General features: G+C 34.9%; 1 long non-coding RNA gene across 1 annotated transcript; it reads left to right on the forward strand.

Annotated features, from left to right (window-relative positions):
* Positions 1-1,793: 1,793 nt before the first annotated feature.
* Positions 1,794-2,543, forward strand: LOC140452402 (uncharacterized). Its single transcript, XR_011952184.1, has 2 exons — positions 1,794-1,920; positions 2,495-2,543. It is a non-coding gene; the product is annotated as an uncharacterized lncRNA (long non-coding RNA).
* Positions 2,544-10,362: the final 7,819 nt, after the last annotated feature.

Here is a 10,362-nt window from a genome sequence, read left to right on the forward strand (position 1 = left end):
ATGGTTTTGTCTTACATTTTTCGAGTTTGCATCGTGAATTTTATTGCAATCTTTAAGGAAATGTTTGAAAGACACTGTATTTAAACTTTCTTTTCTATACTTTTCGTATTTCAGTATAAAAAACAGTACGGTTCTGCTGATGAAAAAATGAAATAGGAAATGTTATTGTCACTTTCTTTGATTGGATGTATTTTCTAAAGAAAGCCGCACTATATAAGGCAAATAAGGCCTCGATATTTTTTAGAAACTAAATGAACTTTTCTCAGTGATCAAACGTTATTTTATATAAAGTAATCACTTCCTATACAGGGTGTTGCATTCGGTCACAGTTTACTTGCTAAAGAACTACAGCATATTTATATTTAAATATATTACACTTTCCATTGGTTTGCCTCACTTAACCTGTTACAACTATATATGCCGTTCCAATGCCCGTCTCTCATAATCTGTTTTAACATGATGCAATTAGGTTCTACCTATGAAATAATAAAACAATAATAAATAAAATATGGCTCTTGTTAATATGTATAACTTATTCTAGCGATGTTCATATTTGTTCATTTCTTATTTTGTCCATTCTTGTTACTCAATAATATCTTCGAACCAATTACTTTTCTTTTTACAGATTTTTCTTTCTACGCAGCGCCGTATAGAGTTGTCTGTCTCCCATCGGAAGCGTCTCCAGCTGGTAGATAGAGGAATGCTCTAACCGGTCCTAGGACCGGCAGTAGGTGGGAAATAAACTACCACCCAAAATACACTAAGGTATGGTAACCCTAAGGGTACGTTTATAACGGTGACCATCGCATCGTATCCTCGCCTAGAGCATAGCAGTGACAGTGAACTATGGCAATAAAAATAATGCATTTATTTTACCTGTCGGTCGATAATATGGTCGGAGCGAGGATGGGCGCCTCGTTGTGAGCGCCCACTAACAGAAGAGTCCCTGATCCTAGAGTATGGACCTACGTTTCAAACCTACGCTCAATTTAATGAGTTCCTAATATGTCTTCCAGTGGTTTTCATCGTCATTCTTCCACCTACGTTTTGGCTATTTCTCTTGGGCTGTGATATAAGGATTCGTTTGGTAGGGTTGTTCTGTTATGATCATATTGTTCTGAAGCTATTTTCTTGTGGCATTTTAAATTAATTACTATTTAAATGGGAATAAGCCACAATTAAAGGTTAAAATACGTTTATTGACGTTTCAATTTCCACTTCGGAAATCGTTCGAAAGTGGAAATTGAAACGTCAATAAACGTATTTTAACCTTTAATTGTGGCTTATTCCCATTTAAATAGTAATTGTTATGATAATGCTAGAATTGTATTTTTTTAGTTAATTTATAGTTAAACCTACTTTGCCAGTTACCATTTTCACTTATGCTATTTAATGAATAAACCTCAGGTTCATCGTTTAAAGAGGAGTAAGAGTTTCTGGACGAAATGTTAAATCAATTATTGTTACATTCTATTAAATTATATAACAAGTTTTGGTGTGAAATTATCGGTTTATTAAACAAATTCTGTAAAGAAAAATCTATTATTTATCAAATACAGCGACTGCTCTCAAATATTATATACGTAAATAACTTATAGTTCTTTTTCACCGACTTACGGTTAATAATTATCATTTATGGAGTGAAACAGAAGATATATCTTAAACTAAGATGTAGTAGCTTTCGAGCCATGTTCGGTAATGCGTTAATACGGCCCTGTAATTGCTGTTCTGAATGTATTGCCTATGAATCTATGTGTTTCATTAAGTGACCAATTTAGTAGAGATGATCGCACCAATAACACAACTGTTCTGTTAACCTACTCAACGAATAACACATTGCAGATGCGGCTAGCTAAGTAAAATCTTACCAATTGTTGCAGTAGCCAGTTTCACATCTCAATTAAATACAATAAGTGAATTGTAAGTATCACTACGAGGGCACATACAGCATAAGTCTTTTAAATTAATTTAGAAAATTATTTTTACTCTCCAAAATATAGATTTATATGTCCCTAATATAGATTTATATATAAATTCTATAATAAGATATAAAAAAAAGATAATTCCATAATAAGATACATATTTACAAGAAAATACCTATAATTTTTCTGGTTTAATTTCTGAATATCTGCATGCACGGTCATATCTTAGACGATAGATGAAGTTATCGAGGGTCCAAGGTTTAGAGCATTGTATAAATTATTACTTGAAATGTATTTTAAAAAGTTATAGTATTTATAATTTCTTTAATAGCAATTGGAATAAATAAACTTTTTACAATTTTTTAATAGATAACATTTAGATAGCGCCATCTCTTCAACTGTAGTCAAAACTTTGTAGATCCTTTGTAAAAAGTATTGCCGTACAAGGACTAAAGCTTCCTATAGTGTTTACAGTTTTATCTCTTTACCTTTTGTAGCTTAAAAAAATAAATTAATTGTTAATAGATCAAGAGTATTAGAAAAAGCTGACTGATTGATATTTTTATTGACAGGATATGGTTCCTATCGTTGGATATTTCTAAAAAATTAGAGAATAACAGAGCACAAAAAATGACTTGATGTATGTTGAAAACGTAATAAAAAAATGCATTCGGGTCAAAAAACGAAGAAACAATGAGCTGGAAGGTCAAAAGGAACCAAAATAACCAGGTAATTCGGAATTACAGGAAACTGAGGTCCTTACTTCTCTATATTAAAAACTTATTCGGCGAATTTGGCTAATAACCTACACATACAACGCTGGCACATGCAAAATGGTAGTTGGTTGAGTTGTTGGGACAAAGTGTGAATTTGCACAGGGGCGAAGCTACCGCCGTATCACTTATACGGGACCCCCGACATCTCGAAACAAAAATTTAATTTAAAAAAATTGAAAAAATATCTTTCAATTTTACTATTTGGTCGTATAGTCAATCTTCTAATGGTTTTATAGCAACAATAAACATGTTGGCCGCTTTTGTGAGACACTTAATTCTTAATGTGTTTTTTCATCTTAATGTTTCTTGTCTCGAACACTACTCACAACTCTTGGATCGAACACTACTCACAACTTTTGACTGAAACAAGACCTCAATTCACGAACGTCAGTTCAACAACATATGAACTGGAATTCAGTGAAGACGATGAAATAACAGTACAGGAAGTCGAGAATTCAATACAAACTCTAAAAAATCGGAAGTCATGCGGACCACAAGGTATACCAAATGAATTATTAAAACATACCCCACAAGTATTACGGGAATTACTGGCGTATGTCTTCACCTTATTCTATAATGGACACGACTTACCACCGAAGTGGACAAAAGCACATATTAACAACATCTACAAAAAAGGAGATAGAAAGAATTGTTCAAACTACAGGGGGCTAAGTGTCATAAATTCACTCTCAAGACTGTATGGAAAAATAATAAAAAACAAAATTGAAAAAGAGATGACAGATGTTGAAGAACAGAATGGCTTTCGTGCAGGCAGATCCTGTATGGACAGTATATTCTCTCTAAAGCAAGTTATCGAGAAAAGATTAGCCCACAACCTTTCAACTCATATAGTCTTTATAGATCTGACAAAGGCATACGGTAGTGTACCACTTTCAATGCTTTGGGTAGCAATGGAAAAACAAGGAATAAGCAAAAAAAATATACAAGCAGTACAACAGCTCTACAAAAATATGACGGCAAACATTAAAACTGGAAATAGATTAACTAGAGAAATTCCTGTTAGTAAGGGCCTAAAGTAAGGCTGCTGCATAGCACCTACACTCTTCAAAATATATCTAAATGAGGCACTCTCAGTGTGGAGAAGAAAGTGCTGCAATATGGGTATCCCAATCGGACATGATAGATTGTACACGATACACTTCGCTGACGACCAAGCCATTCTAGCCGAAGACGAGAGTGATGTAGGCTACATGCTTAGAAAACTGGAAGATGAGTATTAGAAAACTGGAAGATGAATATACCAAATGGGGCCTCACAATTAATATACAAAAAACTGAGTACTTAGTTGTAGGAGAAAAACCAGAAAGCCTACAAATCGAAATAGGAACTATAAAACCAACAGACAATTTCAAATACTTGGGAGTCCAAATAACATCAAAAGCAGGAAGTAGCGAAGAAATACACTCCAGGATTGGCCAAGCAAGATCAGCCACCAGACAGCTACACGGACTATTATGGAATAAAAAAATAACAAAAGAAAATAAAAGAAGAATCTATAAAACAATAATAGAAAGTATTGGGCTGTACGGCGCCGAACTCTGGGAAATAAACCAAAGAAACAAATCAAAAATTAAGGCCACGGAAATGAACTACTGGAGACGATGTTGCCAGCTCATTAGACTTGATAGGGTGAGAAACGAAGATATTCGGAGAGAAGCCAAAAGACTTAACTGGTATGGACATCTTCAGAGAATGCCTGAAAATAGATGGCCAAAAAAAATAGAAGAATTGACTCCGCCAACTAGAAGAAAACGAGGTAGACCAAGACGATCCTGGAGAGACGATGTCGACGATGCAATGACCGCCAGAGATTTAACAACTGAAGATTGCTTCGACAGAAAACGCTGGAAATTAAGATGCGAGAAGCGGCGCCAGCTGTAGAAGACTCGCTTGTTATATTATATATGTTTCTTGTCCACAAAGACTCTTCACAGCGAATGGTCGACAATGCAATAATAATCCCACCTGAGGATACAAACATGAAAGTATTATTTATATTTTTTAAATATTGTCTTATAGACGTTTCAATATATTTAATTAAAATGACGATGTTTATTGTACGATGTGAATTAGCTTAAGTTCTTCACTAATGAAAGGTATATTTTTCCAAAAACAATGTTCAATAAATACCGGTCTGTCAGACTGGGGCGACTATGCGACTACTAGAAGGTTAACTACTACTCGAGCGTGCATCGTAGTAGAGTTATTAAAAAAACTGGAAAAAAGGTGGTGGACGTTAGCTATACATAGAAACAGAATAAAGTAGTGGAATAGAAACTAGACCGGCTAAGAAAATTAGGCTTTCTTGATCTAATTATCTTATACATATATTATTATTATTATATTTTAACATACCATTTGTATATTAAGCGATTTTTTTTACAAGCATAGCATGTACAATCAGCTTACAGAACTTTACAAAGAGCCATCTGTAGAATTAGGTAATCGTGTTCGAATGCCTTGAATTTGAATACCTTGTACAAAAGATACGGCTTTAAAAAACGATATTGGAGGGATACAATTCCAGTAAAAGTGTGTCTAGCAGTAACATTAAGGACGGTGGTATGGTGTGCGGAAAGACGTCGAGACTGAACGTGGGGTTGCTCTTCTCGCCGCGCAGTCGTTTTCGGATCCGTGCAAAATTTCGAGGCTCGTGCTCCTACCTAAATTCAAGGCGGGAAAATATTGTCCTAGTTGCCTTCTCCCTTGTATCGGAAAGTTGTATGAGAGAATGCTATGTGCACGTATCGAGATGATTGTGAGTTCTGCATGCTTGTCTCCGAGATAGTATGGTTTCTGCCAGGGGAAAAGTACAGTGGATGCGGTGGCCGATGTGCTTCGAGCCATACGGGGAATTGGGCCTAATCTGGGAAGGACCTTTTTTCGGAGTATCTGAGGAACGTGGTCGCTGATTACTTTTCCAGAGGAAGATTGTGATGAAGAATTATGTGATGGTGCATGTAACGGCTGGGGTCTGACGCCGTGGAACCTGACATATGACGGGGTTTTAAACTGCGAATATGGTGAGGGCGTTACCCCCTTCGCATTCACGGACGACGTCGTATTGCTGGTGGTGGCATGGGACAGGGAGCAACTCTTGCTTACACCTACGTGTGTCCATCGCAGAGACCTATTCAGAGAATGGCTGCACTGGGGAGGGTAATAACCAATATGAGTGGACCCAAATCAGAAAAAAGGAGGGCGCTTCACGGTATTGTGCAGTCTATCGTCCTCTATCTGGAATTAGGCGGTAGAAATACCAACTTACAAAAGGTTCATGGTAAGCGTAGACAAACTACTCTGCTGCTAGTAGCATGTACCTACAAGACTGTGTCAGCTACCGCTTTGTGGTTGATCACCGGCTTTGTTCCCTTACTTGTGTTAGCAGGTGAAAGGACCAGGATTAATAGCCATAGGGGCGGAACATTAGAGAGGTGAGTGAGATAACGCTGACCTAGAGATTAGTTTCAGTCGACCAATTTTAGAAAGAGTAGAGGCAACACGTGATATGGCGGTGTGGACGAAGTCACTAATCCCGAACCTTCGAAGCTAGGTGAACTGTTGACATAGACAGCTGGGTTATTGCCTGACGGAAATGCTCACAGACCATGGCTGCTTCCGTAGTTACCTTTTCAGGTTTAGGTCACAGTCCAACCAGTGCCTTTACTGTGGTATTTCGAATACTGTAACACACACGATGTTAAAAGAGTGTAAGATGAGTGGTAGAGGACACGGATCCACTACCACCATTAAAAGAACGAGAGGAAAGGGAACTCTCAACTGAATTCTAAAACGAGCTAGTAGCAGCTCGGTTGAGTTCTGACTGTCGCAGGCCGAAAAAGGAGAGATGTCTCGCTAAGGCAGAGGATTGAAACTCTTTGGTGGTTCGTGTGGGTGTGGTTTTCCCGATGAATGTATGAGAGGAAGAATGGGAATCCGTTCATAGTAGGGCATCAAAAGAGATTTTTTGCCTTAACCGACCCTTCCATCCTGATGACTGGAGTGACAGAGCAGAGGTTTTTAGTTGGGCGCCTACCGTCTCGCAGTGCTGACGGGACGAAGTGTCAAAGGGGTAGTCCCCTCGAGCATCTCATCCTGGCAGAACTTCGTTAGGGTATTAGGAACCCTAGGTGAGTAACACGGTAACAAATGTTTGTATGCAGATTTTTCGTCTTATCCTTAAAGATGCCAAAAAACATTAACGTACTTAGCTGCTGAAGATAGCCACACAAGCTTACAGTGTCTGTATGAAGTTTTAATTTTAATTATATCTATTGTGTTTAAGGGTTTTAGTAAAGGTAAATCACATTATTTTCAATTCAAAATATTTATTGTTTATAAAAATAATTGTTTAAAAAGTTTACATTACAAAAAAGATCTGAAAATATCAAACAGCTAAAATTAAATAGCTTAAATTTATTAGTCTTTGAAAAATTAATGTAATAAAACAGGTTGATTTTTATTCCTAAATTGACAATTTACAGTATGAAAATATTATACCTCTCCAGAACCCCCTTTGAATTATAAGCACCCCCTCGAAAATTTTAAATATCAAAGGGTCGTATGGCACCTTGTTAGAAAGGGATTTTAGTCATCTGTTCAACAATATAAAGTTTTTTAAGTGTGGTGCAATCGTAACTGAGAAAATTGATTTTAAAGATGTAAAAGTTTGATAATGTCTCTATCACAAAACTTTAGGTTGAATGACGATATTTAGAATGTATTTTTAATATACTTTACAATTAAATTACATGTTCAAAATGACCACCATTCACTTCTTGACAATAACCAAGGCGATTTTGGAATTCTCGTATAGTTTGGTTCAAGATATAAGAAATTTGGCCTGAGGCTGGTGGGATGACCCAGTCGACCGCAGTATTATAATAATGAACAACACCTATTGATGTAACTAATCTCTCAGTTGTCTTTGCGACGGGTAGCAATAGTTTTGGAACAGCTTACTAGGACCGGACTTTATATTATTTACAGAACTGACTCGTTACCTATCAGTGCAAATAAATTGTTAAAATTAAAATTTCTACACAATGCTTCGTATTAAAAAAAAATTGCTATACACTAATTAGTCATCTTTGCTTACTCATCTGAAATTATGCTTGGAATCAAATATTATTAACGATCACAAACTATTTTCATGTTCAACGGGCTCATTACTTGAATTTTATAGAGTTAAAATCTGTTTTATGTCGTTTTCACTTTAAATAAAATGGATTTTCGATAATAAAGCTTTATATCTTTAAATAAAAGACAATTTAAAAATCATTAGCATTAAAGATAAAGTATACCTCTTATTATTATTCTATAGCTTTACACATTATAATTCTCGCGCTAATAGGTAGTTAGGTATAATTAGGTATCATTTATTTATCTAGAAAACATAATTTATGAAACATTATGAAAGGGGGAATATTTAAGTTTGACATTTGCACATTCAGGCAGTTATTTTATTGCATTTAGATCGGTGGTTAGGTCACGACTATTCAAGTAAAATGCCAGGAATCGGTGAAGCTACTGCTAAGTGTAAAACACGTTTACATTTATCTGATGCCAAAGAAATTATAAGGAATGTTTATCAAACAATAAAAGAAGATAATCCAAATCCAGAAGACGGTAAATTTCTCATCAAGGCAAGATCAACAAACGTGATGGTCATATTTTTGCGATTACCTCCTTATTACTGTGTTTTTAATCCTACTGAATTAATCTGCAGCCAACTTAAGGGAAGTTTACGGCGAAACAACTGCTGTCCCAAATTTAGTAGCCAATTGGTATCACATGTTGTAGAAGAAATAAAAAAGATTTCCCCAACACTGTGGCAAAATTGTGTTTCACATGTTATAAAAACGGAAGACTATTACAGAACATTAACCTCACATACTAAACCAATAATTATAACATTAGATGATGACGATTCTACTGAAGATGACAGCGATAGCGACATAGAGTTATAATTTGTAATTATTTTTTCCATCTAAACTTCATATTTTATTTTTTTATGTTATTGTTTCTAATTTTATTACGATATCTTTTTTAACTCTGATTTTTGCTACCACTCTTTTAATCTTTTACTGTTATTAACAATATTTTCCTTAATTTCTTTAATTTGTTCATTTCTCTTATTTCATTGTATATAATAACATACCTATACATAGATATAAATACGTATTAAATATATGATATGATATTTAATTTTATATTTATTATTCCAACTCTATTACAATATTATACAGGGTGTTTCAAAAAAAGGTAACCCCGTCTCTAGGGTAGGTAAAAAACTGAAAAATAATTGGGGTTTGCTTAGTAAAAAATTTTTGTAACGCCATCCGTTTTCAAGATACAGGGCGTTGAAGAAAAAAAAATTTTACGAATTTTTTACGATTTTGCCGAAACTACTGGCAACATTGTAATGAAATTTTATACGAATATGTTTTGGAAGCTGATCATCCCATGAATTTGTTTTTATATCTGATTCTCATAGAGGGCGCTAGTTACACGGATCGTACTAAGTATTAGTCAATATAACTTTTTTAAGAGTATAACTAAATCTAAACATCAAAATAAGCTTATTTTAAAGTCACATTGTGTCTTATTCCCAACAAAAATAATAAACTGCATTATGACGCCACAATAAAAAAGCTTCATACAAAATTATTTGGCAACGTCGCGATGTCAAAGTATGGACACTTTGATTTTTACTGTGGTAACGAGTAGAGGTGGGTCGTTGACGTTTTTATCGTTAACCAACTGAACCGTTTTGTTGACTGAACTAGTTGATTGTTTAACAGTAGTTTCAAGTAAGAGAGTACATAAACAAACATATTGGCTATTATCGTTTATGTGTATATGTATTGAAGTGAAAGAAACTAATGAAGGATATATTTATTATGACTTGAAAAATAAATTAAACAATACAAATAGTAAATCGTACTTACATTTACATTACACGTTATTATTAAATCGCGAATCGTCTAAATTGACATATAAAAACATAAATTTTTCCACAAAACTTGTTGTTAACCGTTTTCTTCTTTTATTTAAATTTAAACCAGATTGATGGCTACAATATTACAATATTTTATGAATATAGTGGTTAAGTTAGGATATACATAGCGATGGTTTTTCCACCACTGTAATGGACAGTTTCAATCTCCGTTCGAATTTTTTCTGGGTAATATATCATCAGACAAATACATGTCGACTTCTTATATAGCTCTCGATACAGGTGTACGTTTAGATGAGTCATGTCCAATTAATTCATCAAAAATACACTTAAGTCATCTTTATCGGTTTCTTTTTCTTGTACTGGTTGATTTTCAATAGGACAATCTTCTTTTTCATTAATTATAGAAGTAACCAGCTTCTTAACTCTTTCTTTGTTTTTTTAGCTTCATTTTTATCAGAAAATCCCTGCATTTTAAATCGTGAATCCATAAATGCCATAATGACAATGTGCCACTCTGTTCTATCCCTCTAAATCTTTCTGCTAAACCGGATTTTAGTAATTGTACTAGGCCGAAATCGGCCCGAAGGCGGATGAATCAACAAATAATGGTCAACGGCATAGGAATGCAGAACAAAGGGGAACCACTGCATTAACGGCTCATAGAGCACACCCCCCCCCCCCC

The sequence above is a fragment of the Diabrotica undecimpunctata genome, chromosome 10 (genome assembly GCF_040954645.1).
Source record: "Diabrotica undecimpunctata isolate CICGRU chromosome 10, icDiaUnde3, whole genome shotgun sequence".
Taxonomy (NCBI): domain Eukaryota; kingdom Metazoa; phylum Arthropoda; class Insecta; order Coleoptera; family Chrysomelidae; genus Diabrotica; species Diabrotica undecimpunctata.